The 20,606-nt window shown below is 38.3% G+C and overlaps 1 protein-coding gene across 4 annotated transcripts in view; it reads right to left on the bottom strand.

Annotated features, from left to right (window-relative positions):
• Positions 1–20,606, bottom strand: part of MEF2B (myocyte enhancer factor 2B) — a 786,689-nt gene that overhangs the window by 252,702 nt on the left and 513,381 nt on the right. The window lies entirely within an intron of this gene.

Here is a 20,606-nt window from a genome sequence, read left to right as displayed (position 1 = left end):
AAAAATAGAAAGAAAAGAATAAATACAGTAAAATATCCAGATAATTAGTTTCACAATAACTCCCTTGTGTTTCTCAGCTACATAACATCAACTGGAGTACACACATGAACATGCACACATGCCTGTGTGCACACACATACACACAAATCCCCATATATACATCTTTACACTCATTAAGGGACATGTGCATGTATATAAACAAACACAAACATCTACATACAAACATGTTTACACACATGTAAGCATATATGCATGTACCCAAACACACACACAGATACAAATACGCACATGCATGCGTGCACATCCACACACACACAAATACTTACACACATGCAAGGCACATATGCATGTACACAGACACACACAGACAGAGTAGCTTGCTCATTTAGCAGCTGGTACTGATGTCTGATCATGGTGCCCATCAACACAACACTGAGGAACAAAAGACTGGCCTTTTCTATGATCTGGCACTCCTGTTCTCCTAAAGATAAGGACCAGGTCCTAGCACCCTCTGTTGTCATGCTCTATGTGAGAGAACAAAAAAAGGGTCTTAATACCCTATGTACTCACTCTGTATGAGAACAAAAAAGGTCAGGTCTCTGATCTGGTTTTCCTTCCTTCCTTCCAGGAGGATCACCAGGTCTTAACACCCTCATGGTCTACTGTAATGCATGTTTATGTGCAGAAAAAAATGGATCAGACAGTTGCACCCAGGCCAGCTGCCCCCTTTTCCCCACCATAGCTACATTTCTGCACATAGACGAAGACACACACACACATACACTCTCACTAAGCCCATATATAGGAACGTGCAGACAGACCCACCTTTACACATGCATATCCTATGCGCACACGTGCATATCTATACACACATACACACACACACACACACACACACACACACACACACACACACACGGCTGCATGCACATAAACAAGGCACACATACACATGCAATCATAAGTGTTTCTTTTAGGACTATTATCTTATTGGAAAACCTCACACTGAACTGCATGAAGGAAAAATAAAATACAGGAAAAGGACCTGTCGCTAGGCATTAAGTTATCACGTCCCATTCTGTTGATCATCAGAGACAATTCACAGATTCACAGTGTGGACAACAGAATTTGTGACAAATACAAAACTTTAGTTAGATAAGGACAATGCTGCATGCTATAAAAATATAATACCTGGAGGAGACATACAATTTTAAGAGAAACCTGTTTCTAAAGCTCATGGCTTTTACTCCCATGTAAGAAATCATTGCACAGAAAAGGCTGATGATTTGGAAGCTGTAACCTTTTACATCTTAAAGTATTTTTTGCTTGGGGGACATCCCCCAAGCAGGGAGCCTTCACCTTCCCACTCCCTTATATATTTTAGGATCAAGATTGTCTGGACTCGGGGGGGGGGGGCAGAGATGAAAGCCCCATCCCTAAGGCTCTGCAATGTCTCAGTTTACTAACAGAGCTTGTGTATGTACAACATTTTCTCTTTGATCATATGAAACACAGGTGGATTAGTCACGGTCCACTCCATTTTAACATTTGTAAGAGTTATGCAGAAAAGAGTAGAAGACCAGAAGGCAGTTTACTGCTGATTTAGAAAAGGAAGGTCCGATAGGTGAAAGGTTGCCCTGTACTTCAGGTAGACCCTTGTTATGAACAGGTTTGAAAACAGAAGTGTAGCAGCACATTCAGTCTCTTATAAAATGTCATACAGGAATCAATAAACCCTTTTAATAATTGCTAACCTGGTACCCCAAACTTTTTTTTTTTCTTTCTGCACCTCGTCTGTTTCCTACTTACCATGTCTTCTTTATATATCTGCCTAAACCCACATGCTCACCATAAAGTTTTCTGACAGTTCAAACTAACACACATTTTAGCATCATGCTGTGAGTAGGAAGTCACTATTTCCTCTAAATTGGAAGACAAGATACTGTATTTAAAAATAAAGGCTAAAAGAGATGGAGGAGAGAGGGAGGCAATAAGAGAAAATGTGTGTGCGTACATGTGTGTGTGTGCATGTGTGTGTGTGTGTGTGTGTGTGTGTGTGTGTGTGTGTGTGTGTGTATGCGTATACGTGTGTGTGTGTGTGTATACGCGTGTGTGTGTGTGTGTGTGTGTATATATATATACGCGTGTGTGCGTGTGTATGCGTATACGTGTGTGCATGTGTGTGTGTGTGTGTGTGTGTGTGTGTATACGCGTGTGTGTGTGTGTATGCGTATACGTGTGTGCATGTGTGTGTGCGTGTGTCTGTGTGTGTGTGTGTATATATATACATGCGTGCGTATGCGTACACGTGTGTGCATGTGTGTGTGTGTTTGTGTGTGTGTATATACGCGTGTGTGCGTATACGTGTGTGCATGTGTGTGTGTGTGTGTGTATATGCGCGTGTCTGCGTGTGTGTGTGTGTGTGTGTATGTGTGTGTGTACGTGTGCATATGTGGGTGTTTGTGTGTGTAAAAAGCTGCAATCTCCTTAGCCTTTGTGGAGTAGCTTACTTGAATGAAATTTTTGGGATTTTTTTTTTTGTTTGTTTGTTTTGGAATCTGTTTTAGGTTCAGCGCCTAATCTCATTGTTTGAATGAACTCACTGAATGCTAGTCAAGGCCAGAAGATCAGAGAATGAAAGCAACTTTTCCCTCAGGACTAGGATGCTGCTGCTGCTGTTTGCTTACATGCTAATGGAGACTTGCTCTCATTGATCATATCCTGTACTACAAATGTTTAATTAATCCCTGGACTGTAGAAAACACATACTGCCTGCCATACGTAATATGTTACACAAATAATCCTTATGTCATTGTATGTACAGTTGCATCATGCACTGTGATTTGCCTAGGACATGTACGCAGCTAGGCAAGAATTATGTCTAGTTTAACTGCCCCATTAGAAAAGGTAAACAAATACATAACTAAATAAATCATGTACACACCATACTTTGGTGAAAACATTGCAGTCATAACAGACATATAACTAAGCAAAATAATGGAAGCATTGTGTTCCATAAACTCTGTCATGAAGTGCATTGATCTGTACTGCCAGATTTGTTATAGTCATGTAATGCATTTTAATGCTAGATAATACTAAATTAAAAATATAAAATCCATGCAACATGATGTTGCATTCTGCACAAAATGAACAATATAATGCAGGAGACCCACTCAATTATTCTTTATGATATAGTGTTCTCTAGGCAGTCACAGGGAATTCATACAAACAGAAAGACGCCCTCTGTGAATAAGGCAGGAAGCATCAGAGACTGATTTTAGAATCACAGCTCACTGGTTAAGGGCAGGGAGCCCATGTTTGAGCTAAGAATACAGCAACTTCTGACCAATCAGCAAGATGTATTCCTTCTGGCAGGTGGGACTTCATGTTCTCTTCTGAAATTTTAAGTAGTTTGTGACAGGCATCCCAGCAACAGGCAAGAGGCAACAGAATTTCTCCAGATATTGTACTGTTACAGCTCAAAGGTCAAGGAAATGCAAGGTCTACACAGAATGCAGAAAAAAAAAAAAACAATCTCATCAGTCAGCACACTAACATTTCAAACACAATAAATTATGGATTAGCCAGATATAAATACTTCCCATGATTTTCAGGCATTCTAGTGCACCATGTTAGAAGCTGCTCTCTGATTTCTTTGGAAATCTCACCAAAATATAAAACACAGTGAACAAAAGATGGCTTGGTTTTACCATAGTAACCCCCTGGATGCACAGTAGCAAGGCCCGCCCAAACTCCGCCCAACATCCAGCACCAGGTGACGTTTTCCAAATCGATGAATAGTCATGCTGATGTTTTCTTCATCCGCATGAATATTCAGCTGGGATACTGAGCATGCGGTAAACAGATCATGCAAACTTGTTAGTTTATTAAAGAGAAGCCTATTTCATCCATTTCATCACATTTGATGCAGCAGATTTGAAATGTTTTTAGAAAATAAAACAGACCATTTATTCTTTTCCTCAATGTAGTGCGATCTTGAAGTTGGTATATTTAATTTACAGGGGGTATGGGAGGTGCAGCCCCATGCAAAAATGTAAAAAAATACATTATGGTCCCAAACTGTTCTGCTGTTGGTATGACCTAGGTGGGCCTTGCTACTGCGCACCTGGTGGAGTACGCACATGCAGCAATCAACAAGCAATTTATGCATGATGTCACTGGCGCATCTGCATGCCATGTCAGTCATGCATCATTTGCATACTACATCATGGTCATTTGGCATGTCAGTCACTCAGATCATGCCCATTTCTGTGAGAAATGGCCAGGGGGTTACTACAGTAAAAGATAACCCAAATGATAGGCATACAAGTAATTTTTCATATTCTCCTTTATGACTTTGTAGCTAATCAAATTACACTTGAAAAATAAAAATCTGCCTATTGCTTTATTCAAATATATTTTTTTAAATGGCACATTAGCATGCAGAATTCTGTACCTCTGGGATTAGATTCCTGTTAATCTCTAGGGATTATGGTACATGTCACAAAAAACCCAAGTCTTTTAGTGGCAGAATCACAGAAATTGACATAAACCCCTAAATGGAATTGTGTATGCACTGGGCAGATGTTAATTCCTGTGAAAAACTGCTGACACACTGCAACGTGTGATTACACCCTTCTGTGGTATGACAGCATTCTGAAAATATACATTTCAGTTCCATCTTGGATGTGAAAGAACCACAGCACGCAGGTTCTGCAAGTAGTGCATAAGAACTTCTGTAAAGAATAAAGCATAAGTCATATGTAAAGCATGTATGTTCACTACATGCATTTTGATCTAGCAAAACTAAATTACTTTGTTATTTCTGAGCCTCTCTACGGGAATCTAAGAACAGGTGTTCCAGGACATGCAGGTGGCAAATACCTGTTCATGTTGTATGTTCAACATTTAATGATTAAACCGTGCATTATATAAAGCCCATTTCTGACACAAGAGTGGGGTGAGGGGGTTGACTTTATGCTCTTTTACATCACAGATACAAGGTACTTGGTTTAAGCATGACCTCTGTTTTTGGCTAGGTCTGTAATAGTCCACAGACTATAAATCTGGATGAGCCTACCAGCTCTTGTGCACAAGCACATCTGTGTTTTTAATTAGACTGCAACAACTGAGTCAGGCAATGGTTTGGTGCAATTTTGTTAGTGTCGACATTTCCTAACATGGAGGAGACTGTTGTTAAGCCTATCACGTATGCTTTCCACAACACTTTTCTGATAAGCATAGTAACATGCCCATTTAGCTTTTATTTCATTTCATTTCACTTTTTGAATGAAAAAAAAAAACCCGGTAAAGATGTTAATAGTTTCTGCAAAATCACTTACTGATATACTTTATGGCCCAAGTTATATGTATTATAAGACATTTTCTTTTACAGATGTGACATTCAGTTAGGATGGTTATGGCACCACCACATTATGGGTACACATTGCATACCTAGCAAGCATGCTCTGCTCTATCAGCCTTACACTTTCTTCAGATGAGTCAAACAGGTTCCAAATTTAACTGTAAAATATCATTAAAAAACTGAGGAAGCTAAATAGGTGATGAGTATGAATACAGAGCAGTCAGTAGTACATTTTACCTGCCCCCCTGTATAAGCTTATCTACGTTTATTCATTTATTTACTTTTTATTTTTATAGTTGGATTATTACTTTAACTACGGATGCTTACCACCACAAATTAATTTGTGGCTACTCAAATGACAAAAATATCATGCAGGTACCAGGTATGTGTATAAGAACACAAGAACTCAACAGACATTGCTGTTATTTTTTTACAACAATCTATCCTGGGATTCATTAATGCCTACACTACGTGTACACTACTCTGAGTAAACAGACAACACAAGCGTAATTCATACCTTCTTCCTCGTAATTTTAGTTTTTCTGCTGATTTTCTTGCAGCCTTAAATATCGAGGGGGATTCATAAAGGTTACCGTAAAGTATAAACTGCATGTACACTTAGATTAATCTTTCTGAATTAGTAGGAAGCACAAAAAAATGTGATAGGAATGCTCTTGAATACAGATTGCGTACACTTTGTGTAGGTGTTAATGAATCTAGCCACTAATCTTTTTTGGAGAGCAAATGCTGAGAAAAACATTTGTTGCAAGCAAAGCAAGGCACCACGTAGTGAAACTCTGCTGCAGAAATGCATTTTGGCTGACAGAGCTCTGCATGAGTCTACAGAACATTTGCAGGGCACAGTGAGCATCTCTGGCAGTTCATTCAGTGCGCCCTTAAAAAGGTTGCAATCCAGAAATTAGTTCCACACTGAAGAGCTGGTAAATTCAGTCGTAGCATTAGGAGGCATGCTTTTGTTTTTGTGAATACTCAACTTGTACCAGGCCCTACCAATGGAGACTAGGTATAAAGGTAGCATAAATTATTAATATAAACTTAGAATGGATTTCAGGAAAGCATGGTAGAAAATGTATGTCTTGCATCAGGCTTCATTTGAGCTCATAAGTCAGACTGAGCAGAATATGAGCAAACATTATGAAGAACATTACAGTCAGATGCCTTTTTGGACTAAAAATTACTGCTACATTTATACTATTTTATTAAATAGCATATGATTCTTAAACGACTTATAACTTATTTTTTCCTGCCTGGAGTGATGCAAGACAGATGGAGAAGGGGGGGGGGGCTAGAGGTGGGGGTACAATGTTAAATGCACTTCAATGACAGACTAGATATACTTACTGTGTTCATACCAGCATGAGTCTATAATGTAAAGATATTTCAAAAAGTCTGAGTTTACAATTACATCACTGCAGGACAGCAACATGTTTCACAGCTGTCTACAGTCTGTTCATGCACAAACAACATTCGTTCATTTAGGAGGCTTGTGAAATGCCATCAGCAATTCCTACACATTATGTGTTTGTTAACTTAGTAGTCACGGCCTCTCCAAATATGACAAAGGGGGAGGGGTCTTCCTACGTCATAATGGCTTGTAGAGGTGCTTGTGCAGGCACCTTTAGGTATAGCAGATCGATTTCCAGGAACTACTCACAAAATCACAATCAGGCATATTTCAAGTTAAAGCATATTTTTTTCTAACATGTTCTTCTACTGCATATGCTTGTAATCCTTCTGTGTTTATATTTCACTTTGCCATTACTATTATTAAGTGCTATCAGTGATCTTAAAAGAGATTTGGGGTGATATGTATTCGACAGACAGAACACTACTGAACTTCCTGCTTTAGGAATGAGGACAAATGTGGAGCAACTAAATTCTAGATACTGCAACACAGGCATACGTAAACACAGGGGTGGATAGCACAACAAAACTGTAGCAGTAAACCTTAAAACAATAATTATTCCTGTACTCTATGGTCATGAACTTCCTTAGAAGACAACTACAGGAGAAAGTTGTTTCCTTCAGCTATGCTGTGTTGTGTTATATTTTGTGTCAATTAAACGTAGAAATAGTGAACAAAGTCAATAATAATAATAATAATAATAAAAGCAAACGTTTTTGTTGATCTTCCTGGACTTTTACCAGAGAAGAAAAGAGTCTGCGTCACATATATAATACTGTTTAAGGTCATCTATAGCATACACCATTATCACACAACTGGAAATCTGGGCATTGCTTCTACTATCTTTCTGGTAGCTGTCTTCTATGTCTGTGTATGTCTATGTATGTCTGCCATATGAATGGCTCAGTGGGTTGAACTCTCACCAGTGATGTTATAAAGTTGCAAGGGCACAGCATCTCGATTCAAACTCCAGTACTGACACAGTGGTGCTGCATTAAAGATACTACACCCCTGAAGTACTGTTCTTTGAAAGAGATGGTCAACTAATGTTTATTAATCAGAATTTGTGCTAGTTCATCTACATAGGGAAAGCTGGTGGTGGAATGCAGAAGTCTAGGAAGTCATCAAAAGAAAGGAGTATACAAAAAATGGGAGATAGAACAGACTCACCAGGTTAGGAAATAAAACTGGTTGCCTGACAAAGAAGCTAACAGAGAAGTTGCAATATTGATGAACAGACTCACCAGGTTAGGAAATAAAACTGGTTGCCTGACAAAGAAGCTAACAGAGAAGTTGCAATATTGATGAACAAGGCATCAGAGGCAATATATCAGCTTCTGGAAAGTGACTCAGCAGAAGACACAAAGAAACGCTATCATGCTGCATGGCTAAGACAGAAAGACAAAGAAGATAGTCATCAGACACCCTTCATAAGGGATGCCACCAACAATCTGCTCACCAATCCACAGTATGTCTAAGGCTGATGAATGAAGAAAATCACAGAGAAGCTTAAATGTCCCAGGGACAACCCATGATGAAAGAAGATGAGTCCACCTTAGAAGAAGTGAGAACAGCTCTAATGAAAATGAAGGTGGGGAAAGCAGCAAGCTGAAATGAAGTCACAGCAGATATGATCAAGATGTTGGGTGAGTTAAGGGAGAAATGGCATCTGAGGGTACTCATAGCAGTATGGAGAGTAAGGTATATTCCACATGACTGAAGAATAAGTATTTTTCTGCCAGTGTACAAGACCAGTGGGGACATTCACAACGGTGGGCAGTATAGATGTGTCAAACTTCTCTCACACTGCATGAATGCTCTGGAGAGGGTGACTGATAAACAAATATGCAGAGTAGTAGAAAGTAAAATGTGGAAACAAGCAGTCTGGATTCAAATCAGGATGCAGCATGACTGACTCAATGTTTGTAGTGAGACAGATAGTTGAGAAGAATCTAGAGGTGAGGAAAGAGTCCAACTGGGCATTATTAGATTTGAAGAAAGCATATGATAAAGTCCCAAGAAAGCTACGCAGTCTCCTGAAATGATTTGAAGCCACAGAAACATTGATAAAATCAGTACAGACTATGTACAAGGACCCAATGACGTGTATGAGTAGCATACCTCTCAACCTGGAAACATCAAAAATCTGGACAAAGGCCCATGAAAAATAGGTACAAATCTGTACGCTGATTAACATAACATTTGCATACATAATTATGTAACCCCACCCACTCCAATGAAATTGTGGGATATCACCTTTCAAACGCAAAATGAAGAACAGAAAACCAAAAGATGGCCCCAGACCCAGACCCTGTAGTAAACGGCAACCATTTTTTTAAATGTGTGACAATTGTGGGTTTTATGATAACAGTAGGGCATTTAATGGTACATAATATACTAATCTTAGCAAAAGAATATTATAGTTTGCTAGGACCTCCAAAAGTCATTCTCCATGGCCTACAGATCAGTGATGTAGCTACAGTTTGTGCCACCTGGGAAGTCTTTGAGTTTGTCGCCCTCCCCCCCTCACAAAATCATGGTCAAATGGGGCCTCCCCATACACAGCCCTCACCCTGCAGCCAATCCAATGTCTCATTACTTGACTATTTCACCCCATTTACCATAAACACTGTAATGTGCATACTGCTTTACTTCTACAATGATATGGATTTCATTTAAAAGTTTTAGTTTATATTTTACAGCACAAACACTAATAGACATCTGCTAAACAAAGAAATGCAGTCTCACAATGAAAATAGACTTAGCATTAAAACTTCTATGACCTTGAAACTCACATTTCTTGAAACAGCATTGAAACCCACATTCAAAGAAAAGGCATCTGCCCAGTGGCAGATAAAGATTGCCTGTGGGCTGTTTTTAAATCATAGGCCCCTTGCACATGAAACATACACGTGTTCTTTAATACATCTTCATGATTGTATTAAATTATATTCCTTGTATAATACAGCACAGTCGTTAGAGGCTGTTTTAAATTTATTGTTTTGAACATTTTTCCAGTAAACAATGAAACAAAATGCGTGTTACAATAATGACAAAACTCCCCAATTCAGAACATTTCCATCATAAAAGTCTACACAAACTTCTACAATCCACCAGTATCAGTAAATATGCACAATCTCTGCAAAAGTGAGTCATCTAAATAATTCCACATTAAAGAGATCTGTAACTAATGAAGAGGTTGGTGCTAGCAAACAACTTTATATTTCATCGTTTCATCTACAAATAAAGTGCCTGTTGCCCTTGAGGAATAAATTGCCTATGTTACATTAAAAAATGATAAGCTAGTAATATTGCAATAGGGAATGGATGGCAAAACTGATAACAGGTTCATAGTTACTAGTTATCTCCGCTAAACAGGACATTTTCCGGACTGCAGCATCCACCCCCTTTAAAAGTACAATACAGTACAGTATCAGCAATGCATCTACATAGAACCCACAGCCTTCTGCATCAAAACAAGTATTCTACCTGTTATGCTACTAACAATGCAAGCAGACTTGGCATAAGCAGCACTAAACTTCTCTTCCCCTGAAGTTCTCAGCTCCTTGTAAAATCCCCTCGACATTTAACCGTATCTCTCAATTTTGCAGCACAAAAAATCTGGAAAAAGCCAAAATTTATTAGGGGGACAAAAGCCCAAAAACCAGGGACACATTTTAAACATTTCTTGTATAATCTTAGAAAGTTACTAGAATAAAATGTTGTGTTACCACCATGTATTTCCTGAAAGACAGAAAGACTAAATCTTAAATGACTATCATTTAGTGAATTTAATTCTCACCATAGCTCTCAACCTCTTAGCACAAAAAAAAAAAACCCTAGACAAAGCCAATAATGGGGGAATACAGCCCCAAAAATATTCAGTGAATTCCGTTCTCACCATAGCTCTCAACCTCTTAGCCAATAATGGGGGAATGCAGCCCCAAAAATAGGGACAATTTTCAAATATTGATATTATAAACTTAGGAAATTGTTAAAATAAAAGGATTTGGTTTCCATGTATTTTCTGAAGAATATGAGGCCTGAAACTCAAATGCCTGTCATTATTTAGTGAATTCAGTCCTCCTCACTGATTTTCCACATAAATCCACAAAACCACAGATTTTATGAGGAACACAACAAAAATAAAGTCTTTCGGCTTTTCCCAGTTAGGGGTCTCCAAAGCGGAACTCCGGTCTGCTAATGATTGGCAGTGGATTTTTACGGTGCCGTGTTGCCAGCCTGACACCCAACCTTCAAAGAAGGCACACCCATTCATGCACGCACCATGTCTTTAGACGTCATTTGACCGCAGGGAGGACATGCAGACTTCACACAGAAGGCGGTCCAGCCAAGAATCGAACGGGAGAACTTCTTGCTGTGAGGCGACAACGCTAAAAATATGGACAGTTTTCACAATTGGTGGTGGGTAGGGAATTCTGGCTCTTGCTTGTTTTTTTCCCCCAGGCCTCTGCTAAAAATGGGTTAACCATCCAGTTGGACTGTCCCAGTAAACAAATATAAAATAAACAAACAGTTAAAGATACACTGCTACATTAACAGGCCGATTGTTATATTAGGAATAGATTTAATGCATGTCCATGTGACATCATTTGTTCAGTTAGATCTGCTTGTTTTATGATCCCTTTTAGAAAGAATTATAAATCCTTGTACAGTACTACTTTAGAACATTTTTTCTCTCAACAAAAATGCAGCAAAGGTCTCAGTGGAACCAGATATTTACTTTTATGTCTGACAGAGTTAACAGCAGCAGTTTCCTAGAAAGAAAAACAGCCTGCTTCACTTTCATGGATTGTTTAACAAAATAGCCTAAGAACACAAATATGTAGCTGTACTACATTTATTCCAACAAATAATAACTTAATTGTTTAAGGTAATCATATTGTGAGAGTTTATAATCAAATATTGGTAGAAGTCAGATTTTGTATAGTAAGTTGGTCAATCGTATTAGTGAGATGAGGCATCAAATAATTTAAGCTGATGACCATGGTTGAAATGTTTTATCATATAAGGATATTCATTCTTTAAAATCTGAAAGAACAGTGCATACAATTCACTGTGCTATCATTGTAAAATTAGATATGTGGTACACCATCAGCGTGATGTTAAAATTCGGATGAAAATTCAAATACTTTTATGTTAATCCCAGAGCAATACCATTTGTACAGCTGTATTAAAAAGTCAATTGTTAACAGAAGAGTTAGACAGCTTTCTGTCTGGAAGCACACAACAGCATTCTTTGTGATTGTACACACACACACACACACACACACACACACACACACACACACGGTGGTCGGTTGCAGAAGAAAAAGAACAGCTAAGCTACTAAAAACAGTACACTACAGAACCATTCATTCAAGCTTGTATATACACAGATCCGGTGCTTGTAACGATCATGGAAGAAAAAGAACTGCTAAGCCCTCGAGCCCTCTGCCAATTCCGACAGCCTGGCAGGCTGTTCATGGAGCAGACATCATCGCGCACGCCTCTGCACGCGATGATGCCAGCCCAAAAAAGGAGAAAAAAAAAAGCCGGGAAATTCGGAAATTAAGGGATGCCACTCGGGACTTGTGGCACCCCATTATTTGTACCTCAAAACCAGTAAAAACTGAGAAATTCGGTAAGTTTGAGAGGTATGATAAGCAGTGTTCAATCTCACAGAGGGGTCCTCAGTGGGACTAGGTGTGCATCAGGGTTCATCTCTAAGCCCACTGCTGCTCATACTGGTGATGGACTACATGGTTCTAATCCCAGACAGGTAGATGGATTGCCTTATATGATAGCTTTCACAAATGTGATAACTGAAATAAAAGCTGTATCTAAAATTACACATTCCTTATATAATGTACATTTCATATTCATTTCATCTTTTCATAATCTGTGTTAAAACTGCTGAACACCTTATAGTCCAAACAGTGCAAGAAGAAAATGTCAAAACTAAATATTCATATTCATCATATAATGGTCTTTGGTCAACATAACATTCACTGTGTATTAACATCTGTATCTTATTTCCATTGTAAATCTTAAGTTCTTCACTCAGTGTTTCAAATAATCCATGTACTCTGACAGTTAAGAAACAGAAATGCTACATAGTTCTCCAGACCTTGTTGCTCTTTGGATGAAGACACAATCTTTTTTTCCATATGTGAATGCTTTAAATTACCCTTTACTGGCAATTTGCTTTGTGAATGTAACCATGTAAAGTTTTAGTAGCATGAGTCAGATATTACTAATCTTGTCTGACTTAGCTCTCCCAAAAATCTTGAATGATCTGGTTCTCTCAAAAAAAAAAAAAAAAAAAAAAAAAAAACAATGCTCTGACACAGATTGTGATCACCTCAAATAGTGAACATACAACTGCAAACAGACATTCAAACATTACAGCCGAGTGCACCTCCAGGCGTTTCTGCAGTTACCTCCTACTGCTCCTCTAGGCGTCAAATATTACTTGTTCATACTTGCATTATTAATTCCAAAACCATGCTACATAAGCATACACAATGGCAAACACAACTATATTGATATTTGAACTCTGTCAATGACTATTTGTTAGAACTGTAAGGTGATAACTTCATTTTTTAAAGGCTCAAGCCACACCCACTGAGATTTAAAGGAACACACTCAAAAGAACTGTACTGGAGGGAATTTAAACAACTGTACTATGATTATCACATTAATCACTGCTGCAGTAGCTTTAGCTATATGGGTAGATCACCGAAGATTACTACATTTGGGAGTCGGAAGGGGAAGGATCCAGGAGCCCCTGGAGAATGATCCTACCAAAGCTTGATCTAGACCTAGGGATAGAGTCAAGCTAGCAATGCCTTGTAAATGTATGTATAGGGGATCAAGTTACTGCTTCTAGAATACTTCTAGAATCCAAACTTTTCCAAAAAGCCATAGATGAAGCCAAGGCCCCTGTTAGAGTGGGATGTGAACCTGCCTGAAATGGTTTTGTTGTGGTAAGAATAAAAAAAGGTAATAGTCTGAGACAACCATTTGGAAATAGTCTGTTTTGAAGCAGGTTGTCCCTTCTTACATTCAGAAGAAATGAACAACTAATCTTAAGATCTGAAAGATTAAGTTATGTCAAGACAGAACCTGAGTTGTCTGTGGACATCCATGGTATGGCATATCCTTTCTCCTTAATTTTTAGGTTCAGGAAAAAATATATATATATATATATTTTTTAAATCTCGCTTGTGTTCTCCATTGTTTCATCTTACATCCTTCTAACTTCACTATTACTGGTATCTTTCTTCTCAGTACTACTCCCTGTTTCTCCGAAACTCCTAGGCACCCGAACTGGAAACAGGAAGATTCACTGCAAATTGTGTCCCTGTACGATAATCAAGTAGGAAAAGTTCCCCAATACCCTGGCCAAATTTCCCCTAGTGGTATAAATAGCACTTCAGGTCTCCCATGAAAAGAGGCTACTAGCCTAGTGGGACTAACCCAGTCAACTAAAAGATAAATAAAAAAAAAATAATAATAAATAAACTTTGGCTGCCATCTGGCTACAGCCTCCATTTAAGAACATGACACATTGCTGCTTTTCCAAGCAGCTAGAGTGTCCAGGATCCTTAATGTATCACAATAGAAGAATCCATAAGACATAAAAATACAGCTATCTGATCTATCTTAGCAAGGCTTCATTTTTAGTCTCTCTAAACTGACTGGAATTTACCAACAAGGTCCTTCTTTAAGAAAAATATAAAAACAGCAGACTGAGAGAATCCTGTGCACTTATGCAAGAAATTAAATGGATCACAGACAGTAACATCTTTATAACCATGAATAATGTATTAAGTCAGGGTACACTTGCATCCCTAATTTTCTCTGTAATTAATTAAGTTATCTTCATAAAAAACATTTTAAAACTGGTCCAGCCAGCTTCCATAGTGTAATGGGATAAATTCCTGACTATGATCCAGGCTACCAAAGTCCAATTAGTGTGTCAGGCACCTGTTGCAGCTATTATTGGGAGACAGAGATGTCTCTCTTGGGGGGGGGGGGTTATGCCTGTTGTATAAGGTCTTGTTAGAGACCTCACTAGAGAGCATACAGAAGTACTAGTTTTAAGGGAGACAGCAGAACAATATTCAGGGGTTCTGTTACTAGTGAGTGACACACCCTCAGCAATGCCCACTACATACCCAAACTTCAGCAGGTTGCCAGGCATGTAGAGTGGGGAACAGGAACATAAACTAAAAAGCTCTGATCTTACTCATGGATGACAGCCCAGTTATGGTCTTCATGCCCCTCTTACCCAAGGACAGAATGAGCAAATAGGGCTCACACCAAGGGGGAACAAATGAGTCAGTAGGGTGGCTGCAAGAGAGAGATCAATGTCCAGAATGAAGATCACAGTACAAGTAGTAAAAAATTAAAAATAAAAAAAATTTCTTTAAAGTTGGTGGATACAGTGGTACAGTTTCTATCAACTGTTGTCTGCACAGCAGAGTTGAAGTTGTGTTACCACTAGATGGATTTATGTATGTTAATAAAATGTAAGTGGAATTCTACAACTATAGTGTACATAATACTTTTCAGATAAACAGGGTGTTATTACACACATTATTACAGACATCAGCATCTGAAATAGACAGTACAAGTAATAAGATGGTTTTCATTTGATTAAATGTGACCTCATTAGTTACTAATTCATCTTCATAAATTGGTCGTTTAAAAAAAAATGCAGATATGTTTTATATAAGGTATAGACTTCAACTACAAATGTTTAATTCATTTTTAATATTGGGATGGACCCAACAAGCTATATTTTTTCAGTTAGTCCTCTGTCCAGGTCTACTTATCTGTAATATGACTATCTTTCTTTAGTTTTTTACTAATTTATTACCAATTTATTTATTTTATTTATTTATTGACATTGTTTTAGCGGGAAAGTCTGACTGGGTAGAAGCTCATTTTCAATGGAGGCCTGGAGAGAAAAGCTCCAAATGATTACAAAACTTTTTAAGAACAATAATTTTATAATCTACAAAATTATTGTATTATAACAGGGAAAATGTTGACAGTTATACTTTCTGTGGTTTACATTTTGTCCAGTTTTAGTGTTTTGATTTATTAATCCTTGTTGAAGGTACGCATGAATTTCAGATTCTGGTTTATTTATGACAGACACAATAAGCTCAAAATTTATTTTTGTATTAAAGTTTGGAGACTGCAGTTCCTATCTATTGCATGTTTTTATAAACATTAGAATTATACTTTGAAAGTTAATAACCAAGCGACTGAAGTGATTCTAAATACTGGGTAAATATTACATGATGAAAAGTAAGGTGTATATGTAAAAGAATAATCATCTGTCTCTGCAGTGTGATTGTTTCTGCTTCATTGTTCAGTAGTTTGAATGGCTACATATATTATGATCCGATTGCACTATATTTATCTAGAATTACCCTTTAATAAATGTTTAAATGGTGCATTTCTAACTATAACAGTCTGAAACTAATGCAGCCTACAAATCACTCAGAAGGTTGCTTTCACATTTTCAAAGCTGCAGTAGCTATAGGCTTCTAGCAATGAAAAGATTCTAGGTTTATAGCATTTTTTTACATAAAAACTGTAAAACACCAATGCCAGTTTCATCTACAGAAGCTTTAAGAAAGCCTTCTTCAGTGCATAGTAAATTCAGGGAAATGTTTTATTATTCTAAATTATGAAAACCTGAGCTGCTAGCATCCCTTTCCCATCTTATGTTGTGCTGTTACTCCTTCCCTTTATTACAGCCCTGCCTAAAGCATGCAGATTACGGCGACAGTGTCATTTGCTTAGTTCTTGCAATTGCTACATTAATCATTAAATTAAAATCTAACAAAAAGCCCATTCCGTATAACACTGAAAAGGTAACCTAGAAACTGGAAAAGCTTTGGATATTAATTCAAAAATGCACCTTGAGGGGTATTGTTTATGTATTAGAACTAAGTTTAATTTTGTATTTATATAGCATGTTTATCAGGCATTGAGCAGTAAAGAGATAACACGTCTTTATCAGCCTAAAGTGAACTATTAATTAAGCACACTCACATTTTTAAACAGTGCGGTTAGTTTTAGAATACTGAATATTTCTAATGAGGTCCAAATCTTCCTACTTCCCACATAATAACTGGCAGGGCCAGCCTTAGCGAGTGAGTGTCTCAATTTGGGCCATTTTAATGGGGCACCTAAGCTTACCCTCCCATCTACCACATTAACCATCATTCCACTTGCAGGTTTCCTGGACTTGACTATTTCAGATTAGGTATCATGAATATATGCTCTTACTGTGTATTAAAATAACATATGTTTTAGCTTATATTATACCACAAAACATTAAAACAGGAGTATGTTACTGGACTCCTAATATCTCCTGTAGGCCCTCTCTCAGGGTTGCTTAACTCACTCATGCACTCTTTAAAGAGCCTATCTGATGGGCCCCTGATGTCCTGTGTCTATATATTGCTTCATTGCGAGGGCATACCTTGGCTCACCAGTAAGCATGTGCCCATACTCTTCTGTGCACCCAGGTAGGACATAGCTGCTCTCTCCTCTCTTGGCTCTCCCCAAACACTTCTCTAATTTTTTTCTCTCTTTTCTCTCTCTCTCTCTCTCTCTCTCCAGACCCCTTCTTCCCCTCATCTGATTAATGTCTTGCTTCCCTTGACATCCCATGCTTAACAACTGTACATGCTGTGATTACTTTATTCTTTGCATACTTTCTTCATAGAACCACTATACTATATTATGTTATTAAAGTGTACAGGTGTTCCGCATGCCTATTTTAGTAAGTGGATTCTTGTATCAGATCTACTTATGATTGTGTTTACTTATGGTACATATTACCCTAACTTAAACTTGTCCGCATACTTGCTCTTACATTATCACTGTTGCAGTGGTATTGATTAAAGTTCATTGTTTCTTTGGTCTGTTTCTGCCATGCTGAGCTTGAAAAGGGTATAGGTGGATCATTGTTCTAACTTGGTTAACAAACATTAAAGAAATAAATAGTATCAATAAAAAATAATATCTTTGTAAATTAAGTATTCTATGCACTTCAATGTCTTTGGATCGTGCTGCAGACAACAGCAAGCAGGCAACAGTACTAAGTAGCAGGCTCATTTTGAAACATGAAATCTAGCAAAATCTTTTGGTACTTCACAGTCTCCAACTCTTGCCTTCCATGCCCAATGCCCTTGGATGCCAGGAAGTGGGGCTGCACCTAATGACTGTGGGAAGACTGGGGGGGGCCAAAAGGAGCCTGAAAACCTTCTAACCTTCATTATATATTCTCATCTTGTGTCACCCCTTCTTACTTCTTGTCAGATTAACTGAGTTGTCACCATGCAGCAGTACCTATCTCCCAGACTACTGCCTCCTCAAACTCAAGGGTGAAGCCAGGCATATTCATTGAACTCTGCTGACTTCCTTCTTGTCGGATTAACTAAGTTGTCACCATGCAGCAGTACCTATCTCCCAGACTACTGCCTCCTCAGACTCAAGGCTGAAGCCAGGCATACGCTTTGAACTCTGCTGACTTCCTTCTTGTTAGATTAACTGAGTTATCACCATGCAGCAGTACCTATCTCCCAGACTACTGCCTCCTCAAACTCAAGGCTGAAGCCAGGCATACTCTTTAAATTCTGCTGAGTACATTTTTTTCTGAGCATCCCATTAACCGACTGTTTTAGGTCATATTATGTTTTCAACTATCTAAACAGATGGCTTTAACAACAGGTACAATATTGCTAATCTAGAAATAATATTTTTACTAGTTTTAGGGGGAAAAGCTGAAAATGTTACTCTCATCTATTAATTGCTGGGGAGGGCAGCATTTTGAGAGAATTGTCCATTTTTAAGTGATAGGGGGTTCCTTATCCAGTTAATTCATATGCCTAGTTGCAGTCAATGTGCTTCCACAAAACCACAGAGAACTGATGAACACCCTTAACGTGCGCAGTAATAATAATAATAATCATCATCATCTCAGGCTTCTCCTTAAAACACTGCCCACACACCACCAGACTTAACTGTTTCTAAAACTCCCTATTGTGTGTCCAGAGACTAGTATCACAATGCTTACAAAAGTCCAAAACTGACCTTATGTGGAGAAGCATATACACATAGGTAGTTACTAGGCTAATGAGCACAAGGGCCTTTTTAAGCCTAGCCACGCATCCTGAATCTCCGATAAGTTCTGACACCCTTGATAAGTGTAAGCATGGGCCTGGGAGATGAACCATTTACAGGTTACCTGTTTGCATTCGAGACATAGGTGCCAAACCAGGGATGAATTTCCAATTTCCCATCCAATTGTCCAAGTTGCACTTGAATTGGGTTAGGGAGGAACTCTGCTTCACATGGATGGGGAGCCTGTTACATAGATGGGATAGTCTCTGTGATACATATCTATCTCTCCAGCAAGGTTTAAGTCTTTACAATGGGTAATTCTGGTACTGTTTGTTTTGTGGATATGCAAGAGGTCCATCTGAGTGGGGTCTGACACTGCCCTGTATGCCAGGCATAGATCTCCCCTCAAAGGCCTGTAGGAGAGACAATACAGGGATAGGCCCTTGAGGCAGTCAGCATAGGACATATTACTTACGCCTTGTATTCTTTTAGTGAGGAACCTCTGTGGTCGTTCCAGTTGTTGGATATACCTGGTTAAGTACATACCAAAGGGGGCACTGTACTCAATGATTGGTCTGATGAATGCTGAATACATCCTTGGACTTAGATACCATACCTTTGTTTATAAACTGTGCAACATAGAATGATTTCTGCACTACTGTAGACACGTGATGATCAAAGGCTAGATTACTATCTATGTGTGTCCTCAAGTCCCTGACTACTGCGTCAGCTCTACGGGGTATGTTGTCAATATGATAGTTACCAGGCATAGACGACTTCCCAAAGGATACTATTATGCATTTCTTGGCATTTAGTTTTAGTCCATGACTCTGGCACTAGTTATTTGAAACTGGGAAGGTACTATCATTAAGCCAGAGCCTATGGCATCACATAGTAGTTGTCATCTATGTCACCAAAATATGTTATTAAAGAAAGTTACTGCAGGGAGGGGGGATTTCTCTTTAACTTTGAGGTTCAGCAACTTTAAGATTAATTCTACTAATGGCTAGAATAAAGAGGGCATCACTCCTGCAGGTGAGTTGTGAGGGACTTTGCCTCTCTGAAAATACACATTTGCCATATTTAGTCAGCTGCACTTTTAATTATTTTTTTTTCATTTAAAAGAAAAGTCACTCAATTTCCCTGTGGACAAAAATCTAGGACCCAAATCTGTAATCTCAAAGAAATGACATAGACCTTTCTAATTATCTAAGTTTATAAGTCAGAGTGTCAAGCTAACAGCGTATTGGCCTTCAAGAGGTTTGACTGCCATCACCATATATATATATATATATATATATATATATATATATATATATATATATATATGAACATATATAGGTATTGGAGTATAAAGGATAAGTCCAGATAAAATCACTTTACCTAGCAGACCTAGGAGACTCTCTCTCGGACACCCTCCATGTGGGAAGAATATAGACACCTTGTTGAAGTTTCCAGTAGTTTATTCAGTTAAGCAGGTAGATGGATGAGTGTTCTTGTTCTAATACATTACATTCAACAAGTCAGTTATTTAAAGGAAGATACAAACAATGGTGGGAGGTTCTATGGAAGCTGATTGGAGGAAGATCTGGGAGATGGAAAAGCAAGGAGCCAATCCTACAGCTTAGAGGTTAGTCCCTTATTTGAATATTCCTGAAAG

Source organism: Protopterus annectens, chromosome 13.part0, assembly GCF_019279795.1.
Source record: "Protopterus annectens isolate FY-2018-M chromosome 13.part0, PAN1.0, whole genome shotgun sequence".
NCBI lineage: Eukaryota > Metazoa > Chordata > Ceratodontiformes > Protopteridae > Protopterus > Protopterus annectens.
Note: the sequence above shows the minus strand (reverse complement) of the source record. Positions and strands in the feature narration are given on the sequence as shown.